We start from the raw sequence: 10837 nt of genomic DNA, 5'->3' as shown, positions 1-10837 counted from the left end.
TACTTCATGCTTTTAATATCTCACAAACCGTGCATCGGATTAAAACAAACTTAACATGAAACTTGCTTAGTTTTTCATCTAGTTTAATAATATGCCACTTTCATCCATGTTTAAAATGTTTAAATTGATGTTTGGTTAAATTTGCTCCTATGCCATGTTAAAATGCTTTAATTCATAACTAATTAACCATAGCTCCAAATTTAACAAACTTTATATGTAAATGGGGTGGAAAAATGCCTAGTTTAACATGGTGGCTTTACTTTGCATGTTTAACAACTCTAAAATAATGTTTAGGGCAGAACAGTACCAAATCTATAATATGCTCATGAGGAGTTTCCGGACTTGTTGTTTGTTGTTTCCGACCTCATTTAAACTTGACTAGATAGGTAGTTTTCTTTGCTTCACCCTCTTGCCATGCTAACAACATTTAACCTTGTTGGATACATAAAACAAGATCAAACTAAATAAGTCATGTGGTGTTTTCTTCAATATGCAACTCCGTTGCATATTGAGCTCCACTTAATTTGTAGGGTTGCTTGTGCACGTTGCCATGCCATGCTTCATTAAACCAGACATGCATCATACTTGATTGCGCATCATGCCATGTTGATGTGTTGCTTGTTTACTATGTTGTTTGCTTCTTTCTGGTGTTGCTTCTTCGGGTCGGTTTCGATAACGTTGTGATTGTGAGGACCCGTTCGACTACGTCCGTTTGTCTTCTTCATGGACTCGTTCTTCTTCCTTGCGGGATTTCAGGCAAGATGACCATACCCTCGAAATCACTTCTATCTTTGCTTGCTAGATGCTCGCTCTTTTGCTATGCCTATGCTGCGATACCTACCACTTGCTTATCATGCCTCCTATATTGTTGAACCAAGCCTCTAACCCACCTTGTCCTAGCAAACCGTTGTTTGGCTATGTTACCGCTCTGCTCAGCCCCTCTTATAGCGTTGTTAGTTGCAGGTGAAGATTGAAGTTTGTTCCTTATTGGAACATGGAGATGTTGTTCCTTCTTGGAACATGTTTACTTGTTGGGATATCACAATATACCTTATTTAATTAATGCATCTATATACTTGGTAAAGGGTGGAAGGCTCGGCCTTATGCCTGGTGTTTTGTTCCACTCTTGCCACCCTAGTTTCCTTCATATCGGTGTTATGTTCCCGGATTTTGCGTTCCTTACGCGGTTGGGTTATAATGGGAACCCCTTGACAGTTCGCCTTGAATAAAACTCCTCCAGCAAGGCCCAACATTGGTTTTACCATTCGCCACCTAGCCTTTTCTTTCCCTTGGGTTCTGCAGACTCAAGGGTCATCTTATTTTAACCCCCCCCGGGCCAGTGCTCCTCTGAGTGTTGGTCCAACTAAGCGATGTCCGAGGCTACCAGGGGCAACTCTGGGCTGGCTTACCCGATGTCTTGCTCATCCGGTGTGCCCTGAGAACGAGATATGTGCAGCTCCTATCGGGATTTGTCGGCACATCTGGGTGGCTTTGCTGGCCTTGTTTTACCATTGTCGAAATGTCTTGTAACCGGGATTCCGAGTCTGATCGGGTCTTCCCGCTAGAAGGAATATCCTTCGTTGACCGTGAGAGCTTGTGATGGGCTAAGTTGGGACACCCCTGCAGGGTTATGAACTTTCGAAAGCCGTGCCCACGGTTATGGGCAGATGGGAATTTGTTAATGTCCGGTTGTAGAAAACCTGAAGTTGACCTTAATTAAAATACATCCACCGCGTGTGTAACCATGATGGTCTCTTTCCGGCGGAGTCCGGGAAGTGAACACGGTGTTGGAGTTATGCTTGACGTAGGTTGTTCTAGGATCACTTCTTGATCATAGTTTTTATCGACCGTGCCTTGCCTTCTCTTCTTGCTCTCGTTTGCGTGTGTTAGCCACCATATATGCTAGTCGCTTGCTGCAGCTCCACCTCATACCTTTTACCTTACCCATAAGCTTAAATAGTCTTGATCACGAGGGTGCGAGATTGCTGAGTCCCTGTGGCTCACAGATTACTTCCAAACCAGCTTGCAGGTGCCGTTGAACCGTGCAGATGTCGCAACCAAGCTCAAGGAGGAGCTCGATGAAGATCTTGTCCTTGGTGTTGTTTCGTTCTAGTTGATCAGTAGTGGAGCCCAGTTGGGGTCGATCGGGGACCGTGTCGCATTTGGGGTTCTTCTTTTATTTTGGTTCCGTAGTTGGACCTTGACTGTATTTGGATGATGTAATGCTTTATTCATGTACTTGTGTGAAGTGGCAATTGTAAGCCAACTATGTATCCTTTCTCTTATGTATTACATGGGTTGTGTGAAGATTACCTCACTTGCGACATTGCTTTCAATGCGGTTATGCCTCTAAGTAATGCTTCGACACGTGGGAGATATAGCTGCATCGAGGGCGTTACACCTCCACCGTCTACTGTTCATCCAGCTCTCCACACCACGGGGTCCTGTTCAGCCACCCCTCCACGGGCACCCCTCCACCGTCTACTGTTCATCCAGCCCTCCACCACACCACGGGGTCTTGTTCATCCAGAGGCAACGCCACCGCTCACTGTTCATCCAAACACCCCTGCAACGCTCACTGTTCATCCCAGAGGCAGCATCGATCGGCTTCAGTTAGCAGCAGTAGCGAAGGAATCGCTCGATCGGTTTCAGTTAACATCCATCGATCGATTGCTTGGGTTCAGTACGCGTAGCCTGCAGTGCAATCGCTCGGGTTCAGTTAGAGCCCAATGCCTCGCTCGGGTTCAGTTAGAGCCAACGCCTCGCACACACGCGCGTACGTGTACGAGAGAAACGCGCATCGCTCGGCCCCCGACTTCCCACCGTAACCGGGAACTCCCCGAAATTTTCCTCCCCCTCGCTTCTACCACGGTTTTTTCCGTCATGGACAGCCCAAAGAATGCCATGCAGCTGCGTCTCCGGCCCGCCCAGGACGAAAAGCCAATTTTCTGTCATGATTTTTTGTCATAGAAGTAGGAGCCCACCACATCTATGATGATACCGGGTTTTGTCACAATTATCGTCATAGAAGTGTCATATGTATGACAGAAAAAAAATTCGTTCTACCCAAAATGTCACGAATGTGTCTTTTTTTTATAGTGTAGGCATAATGCATAGATCTAACTATTGTCATCTTTATTTCCATTTTCCTTAGAGGTGTTTTTGTCAGGAGGTTTTGCAAAAAAAACATAAAACACCTTATCCATAGAGACTTTAGCACTATCAAGTTGCTTATCATCATATCCCCTTTGATTTCCGGCAACAATCCAAGAATAGTGTTGATTAACATCATTGAAAACTTGTTGGATTATGTCTAAAATAGGGACTTCCTTTTTAAGATTCTCATCAAAGATTCGATTATCCCCAAGCAAATGTCTTAGCACATAATCACTATTATAAAGAATCTCATCTATCACCGGTTTTTCATGATTCATACCATAGAAATCAAAAATTTCCCTAGCTTCTCGTATTATGTAATCAAATTCATTCATAAGAACAAGGGTGGCCAACTTTTTAGCTTTGGGATTCTTTATAATGGGCAACTCAAAAAACAATCTTTGCAAGGTAGGATGGGTACGGATGAATTTATTTTCAAGTTTCAGAACTAGTGCTGAAATGGCTTCCGCATAAGATTTAGTCCTTTTAAGTATAGGAACATCATCAAGACTTAAATTTCCAACACAATTGAAAACTTCTTGGATACGTTCTTTTCCTATAACATTCCCTTGCCCCAAAACAAAAGTTAGCATCCAGATTGCCCGATCGTCCAATAGGAGTTAGGCCATCATCTGTTTCTGCCATACCAAAGTCACTCATGGTGACGAATCTTAGCAAACAAAAATTCCAATGAGAAACACGAACGAAAAAGGATGGCGAATAAAACGGCAAATTTTTGTGAAGTGGGGGAGATTAAAATGATAGGAAAATGGCAAATAATGTAAATTGCAAGGAGATGAGATTTGTGATTAGGAACCTGATAGATATTGATGATGTCTCCCCGGCAACGGTGCTAGAAATTGGCACGTTGATGAGAGACTATCTTGACTTGATCCTCCCCGACAACGACGCTAGAAATTCCTTTTGATGCGGCTTAAAACACGTCGGTATTTCCCCAAAGAGGAAGGGATGATGCGGCACAACTACGGTAGGTATTTCCCTCAGTGATGAGACCAAGGTTATCGAACCAGTAGGAGAACCACGCAATACTATGTAAACGGTACCTGCACACAAAGAACAAATACTTGCAAGCCGACGTAAAAGAGGGGTTGTCAATCACTCCAGGGTAAAAAGATAGATAAATTGTAGTACATTGGATAAATAGATCTCACGGGAATGTGAGATAAAATAAATAACAAAAAATTGCAACATGGTATTTTTGGGTTTTGGATTAATAGATCTGAAAATAAAAGCGAGTAAAAATAGATATCGAAGGCAAATGTGATAAAGAAGAGACCCGGGGGCCGTAGATTTCACTAGTGGCTTCTCTCGATAAAATAGCATATGGTAGGTAAACAGATTATTGTTGGGCAATTGATATAACCTCAAATAATTATGATGATATCCAGGCAATGATCATTATATAGGCATCACGTCCAAGATTAGTAGACCAACTCTTGCCTGCATCTACTACTATTACTCCACACATCGGCCGCTATCCAGCATGCATCTAGTGTATTAAGTTCATGGAGAAAAGGAGTAATGCAATAAGAATGATGACATGATGTAGATAAGATCTATTCATGTAGGAATAGACCCCATCTTGTTATCCTTAATAGCAACGATACATACATGTCATTTCCCCTTGTGTCACTGGGATTGAGCATCGTAAGATCGAACCCATCACAAAGCACCTCTTCCCATGGTAAGAAAAATCGATCTAGTCGGCCTAACTAAAACAAAGATTAGAAGAAGAAATACGAGGCTATAAGCAATCATACATATAAGAGATCAAAACTCAAATAACTTCCATGGATAAAATAGATATGATCATAAACTCAAAGTTCATCGGATCCCAACAAACACACCGCAAAAGAATTACATCAAATAGATCTCCAAGAGACCATTGTATTGACAATCAAGAGAGAGAGAGGGGGAGGCCATCTAGCTACTAACTATGGACTCGTAGGTCTACAATGAACTACTCATGCATCATTGGAGAGGCACCAATGAGGATGATGAACCCCTTTGTGATGGTGTCTAGATTGGATCTGTGGTTTCTGGAACTTGTTGCGGCTGGAATTGTGTTTCGTCGACTCCCCTAGGGTTTTTGGATTTTCGGGGTATTTATAGAGCAAAGAGGCGGTGTGGGAGGCCACTGAGGTAGGCAGGCGCGCCCAGGTGGGTTGTGCCCCCCTTGGGGCACCCCTCTGGTACTTCTTCTGCCCATCTTGTATCTTCTGGTCCAAAAAATTCCCCAAAAAGTTTCGCTGCATTTGGACTCCGTCTGGTATTGATTTTCCATGAAGTAAAAAACAGCAACTGGCACTAGGCACTAAGTCAATAGGTTAGTCCCAAAAAATGATATAAAGTTGCTATAAAATGATTGTAAAACATCCAAGAATGATAATATAACAACATGAAACAATCAAAAATTATAGATACGTTGGAGACGTATCACGCGCCCAGGAGCCCAGGCGCGCCCAGGGGGTTATGCCCCCACGGAGCCCCCCTGCATTGCCTCTTCGCCCTATAAATACCCAAATATTCCGGAAACCCTAGGGGAGTCGACGAAACACAATTCCAGCCGCTGTAAGTTCTAGATCCACGAGATCCAGTCTAACACCATCACGGAGGGGTTCATCATCCTCATTGGTGCCTCTCCAATGATGTGTGAGTAGTCCACCATAGACCTAAGGGTCCGTAGGCAGTAGCTAGATGGCTTCCTCTCTCTCTCTCTCTCTTGATTCTGAATACAATGGTCTCTTGGAGATCTATTTGATGTAACTCTTTTTGCGGTGTGTTTGTTGGGATCTGATGAACTTTGAGTTTATGATCAGATATATATCCATGAATATTATTTGAGTCTTCTTTGATATCTTATATGCATGATTATTTATAGCCTCGTATTTCTATTTCGGATCTTTGGTTAGTTAGGCCAACTAGATCGATTTTCTTGCCATGGGAAGAGGTGCTTTGTGATGGGTTCGATCTTGCGGTGTTCTTTCCCAAGTGACAGAAGGGGCAACAAGACACACATGTATCATTGATATTAAGGATAACAAGATGGGGGCTATTTCTACATGAATAGATCTCGTCTACATCATGTCATCGTTCTTATTGCATTACTCTGTTTCTCCATGAACTTAATACACTAGATGCATGCTGGATAGCGGTCGACGTGTGGAGTAATAGTAGTAGATGCAGGTAGGAGTCGGTCTACACATATAGGACGTGATGCGTATATATTGATCATTGCCTTGGATATCGTCATAATTATTCAATCTTCTATCAATTTCCCAACAGTAATTTGTTTACCCACCGTGTGCTATTTCTTGAGAGAAGCCACTAGTGAAATCTATGCCCCCCAGGTCTGTTCTTTATCATATTTGCTTTGAGATCTATTTTTATTCGCTTTTGTTTTCAGATATATTATTCCAGAACCCCAAAATACCTTGCTGCACTTTTTTATTATTTATTTTGTTTTGTGTTATTGCGAGATCTATTTATCCAAAATCATACAAAACAATCTATCTTTTGCCCGAGGAGGGATTGACAGCCCCTCTTATGCGTCGGGTTGCAAGTATTTGTTCTTTGTGTGCAGGTACCGTTTACATAGTGTTGCTTGGTTCTCCTACTGGATTAATACCTTGGTTCCATAACTGAGGGAAATACCTACCGCAGTTGTACTGCATCATCTCTTCCTCTTTGGGGAAATACCGACGCAGTTTCAAGTGACATCAAAAGGAATTTCTTGCGTCGTTGTCGGGGAGACATTATCAACATCTACCAGGTTCCTAATCACAAATCTCATCTCCTTGCAATTTACATTATTTCCCATTTGCCTCTCGTTTTCATCTCCCCGACTTCACAAAAATTTGCCTTTTTATTCGCCTTCTTTTTCGTTTGCCTTTTTCTCGTTCGATCTTTCGTTTGCTTGTGTTGCCATGTGTCTTCTATTTGCTTGCATCTTCGCTTGCTAAAAATCTATTGATATGGATCGTCATCCACTTTCTAATCTTTTCAAAAGATCCAATTATGACGAACCAATTGCTAGTGAGTCGAGTGCACTAGATTATCTTTATGAAGTTTTGCTTGAAATTCGTGAATCTGAAAATTGTGATGAAGTGGTAAAAGAAGAAATTTGTAAGGTGATTCACGATAGCTCCTTGAATGAAAAGCATGATTTAAATGATATTATTATAAATTCTATTATGTCAATTGTGTTAGTGATATGCAAACCCCCAAGCTTACGGATGCTTGTTTTGTTATGTCCACTACTTATTGCAATGATTATGATTGGGGTGATAATGATTCTTATGATCTTGAAATTTTATTTAAACCTCATGATGAATATGCTTGCGATAGTATTGAAAGTGGGTTTGGAAGAGTGTCAACTTTATGTAATAATGATCCCACTATTTTGGAGGGTGTTGAATCTTATTGTGATAATTATCAAAGTGGGCTTGGAGAGGTCATGCCTTTATTTGATGATAATCCCACTATTTAGGAAGAGTGTCAACTTTGCATGCATGTGGATCATGTAGAGAATATTTTATGTGATAGTTATATGGTTTAATTTGAATATGACCCCACATGTAATTATTATGAGAGGGGGAAATATGGTTGTAAAAAAATTCATGTTACTAAATTACCTCTCTTCATGTTGAGATTATCAATATTTTATTCCTCTCTTTGCATATGCTAGATGTTTCTTGTCTTAATAATTTGTTTGCTTATAAAATTCCTATGCATAGGAAGTATGTTCGAAATAAATGTGTTTCTCACATGCTACATGATGCTCTCTTCATGTTTCAGTTTCTATCTTTCATGTGAGCATCATTGAAATCTCAAGCCTATCTTAATGACTATAAAGAAAGAGCTTGTTGGGAGGCAACCCAATGAATAAAATATTTTTATATGTTTCTATCTGTTCTTGAGTGTTTGCACAATTATGATACTGTTATGATTGTGTTTTTTATATTTTAATTAGTGTTTGTGCCAAGTAAAGCCTTTGGGATCATGTTTGGTGATAGTTGATTTGATCTTGTTGAAAAACAGAAACTTTTGCGTCTAGTAACATAATTGTTTAAAATCGCAGAAGTGAGATAAAATTCTGAATTTTTGTACACAAGATACATATACAAAACCTATGTTGTCCTATTTTTTCAGATTTTAGGAGTTACAGAAGTATACGAAGTTTCCAGATTACTACAGACTATTCTGTTTTTGATAGATCTTGTTTTCTTTGCGTTGTGTGCTTATTTTGATGAATCCCTGGATTGTATCGGGGGGGTATAAGCCATGGTAAAGTTAGAATACAATAGGTACAATGCAAAAATAAAATATGAATGGGTTTGCAACATACTTAGAGTGGTGATTTGCTTTGTTATACTAATGGATCTCATGAAGGTTTTGTTAAGTTTTGTGTGATTGAAGTTTCAAGTTTTGGGTGAGATCACGATGGATGAAGGAATAAGGAGTGAAAAGAGCCTAAGATTGGGATGCCCCATGGCACCCCAAGTTATTATTCAAGGATAACCAAGCAACTAAGCTTGGGGATGCCCCGGAAGGCATCCCCACTTTATTCTAACGACCATCGGTATTTTACTTGGAGCTATATTTTTATTCGTCACATATCATGAGTATTGCTTGAAGCGTCTTGTATTATATGAGTCTTTGCTTGTTTTTCTTTTTAGTTTTTCACAAGTATCCTTGCTGGATAGACCTATTTGAGAGAGCCAAAATTATGCTATGATTTGTTAGAATTGCTCTTTATGCTTCACTTAATTTTTTTGAGATATGGAATTGCTCTAGTGCTTCACTTATATCTTTTTAAGCATGGTGTGCTTTAATGCTTTTGAAGAAATGCTCTCATGCTTCACTTAGATTTATTTGAGAGTTAGTATTTTTTTGAAGAAACTCTCTCATGCTTCACTTATATTATTTTGTGAGAAGAAATTTTTTATGCTCGTGTGCTTCACTTAAATTTGTTTGAGCTTATCAAAAGGGACATATGAAACTAGTCCCAAAGTGATAGATATTCAAGAGGTATATAATAAAAACTTTCATGAAGATCATTGGACAAAATAAACTTGATTCTTCGTAATAGTTTTGAGATATGATGATAGTGATATGTGAGTCATGTTGGTGAGTAATTATGCTTTAGTAAGAATATTGGTGTTAAGGTTTGTGATTCCATATGCAAGCACGAAAGTCACTAGTTATGCAATGAAATTACAACCTACTTATGGTGCATTATTCGGTGTTACTTATGCTTAATGCTCGCTTATGTGATTTTTTGTTTCTTGGTTGGTTGCTTCTCAATCTATTTGCTAGCCTCCACTTGTACTAAGTAGAAATACTACTTGTGCATCCAAAATCTTTAAACCCAATTTTGCCATATGAGTCCACTGTACCTACCTATATGTGGTATTTCGGTGTTGTTCTAAGCAAATTTGTATGTGCCATCTCTAATTTTCGAAATGAATTTCCTTTTTGTGTGCCCGTACGACTCATGAAGCGGCGAGGGGTGGCCAATATTTTCCATGCTAGATGTGTTATTCTCAAGATGAGTGTTTATTCACTTGTCATTGCATGAGAGTACGGTGGTAATAGGGGTGCCCAGTCCCGAAATGAAAAAGAAATTTACTTTATGTTGTCAAATCAAATAATAAATTCCTTGGAAAGTGTTGGTATGGAAGGCACCTGTGGATACGGCTAGTCGTGGATTGTGAAAGAATGGTGGAAAAAGGAATAAACTTTATTTTCTATTTGGGAACCACCTATGATATATCTAGCCTGGAAAGTGTTGGCAATTGCTTGGTCATTTTCGTTGACGGGAAAAGTATGCCTCAAAATTGTCTCTCAATTCGAGTTTTGAGCTCTGGCACCTCTACAAATACCTACTTCCCTCTGCGAAGGGCCTATCTATTTACTTTATGCAATTTTTATTTTTATTTGAGTCTCCATCTTCTCTTATAAATCACCAATTAGGGAGCACTATGATCACACTTGAGCATTGGATGTAGCTAATATGTGAGTGTGTTTCATGAATGGATCAATGATTGAGCATGATGGGCTAAGGATAACTTTCTTTAGTGTTGATATTTTGAAAGACATGGTTGCTTGTTGATATGCTTGAGTATTGAATTCTTCATGTCAAAACTAGACTATTGCTTTGAACCATATAGAAGTCAAAATGTCCATGCTACAAAATAAAAGAATATGTGATGAACATGTTAGGCAGCATTCCACATCAAAAATTCTGTTTTTATCATTTACCTACTCGAGGACGAGATGGAATTAAGCTAGGGGATGCTGATACGTCTCCAACATATCTATAATTTTTTATTGTTCCATGCTATTATATTATCATTCTTGGATGTGTTACAATCACTTTATAGCAACTGTATATCATTTTTTGGGACTAACCTACTGACATAGTGCCCAGTGCGAGCTGTTGTTTTTTGCTTTTTTTACTTTGCAAAATATCAGTACCAAACAGAGTCCAAACGCAGTGAAACTTTTTGGAGATTTTTTCTGGACCAGAAGACACCCGGTGGGATAAACAAGTACTAGAGGGGAGGCCCATGGGGAGCACAACCCACTAGGGCGCCCCTACGAGCCCAGGCGCGCCCAGGGGGGTTGTGCCCCCCACAGAGGCCCCCAGCACCGCCTC

Source organism: Triticum dicoccoides, chromosome 5A (assembly GCF_002162155.2).
Source record: "Triticum dicoccoides isolate Atlit2015 ecotype Zavitan chromosome 5A, WEW_v2.0, whole genome shotgun sequence".
Taxonomy (NCBI): Eukaryota; Viridiplantae; Streptophyta; class Magnoliopsida; order Poales; family Poaceae; genus Triticum; species Triticum dicoccoides.
Note: the sequence above shows the minus strand (reverse complement) of the source record.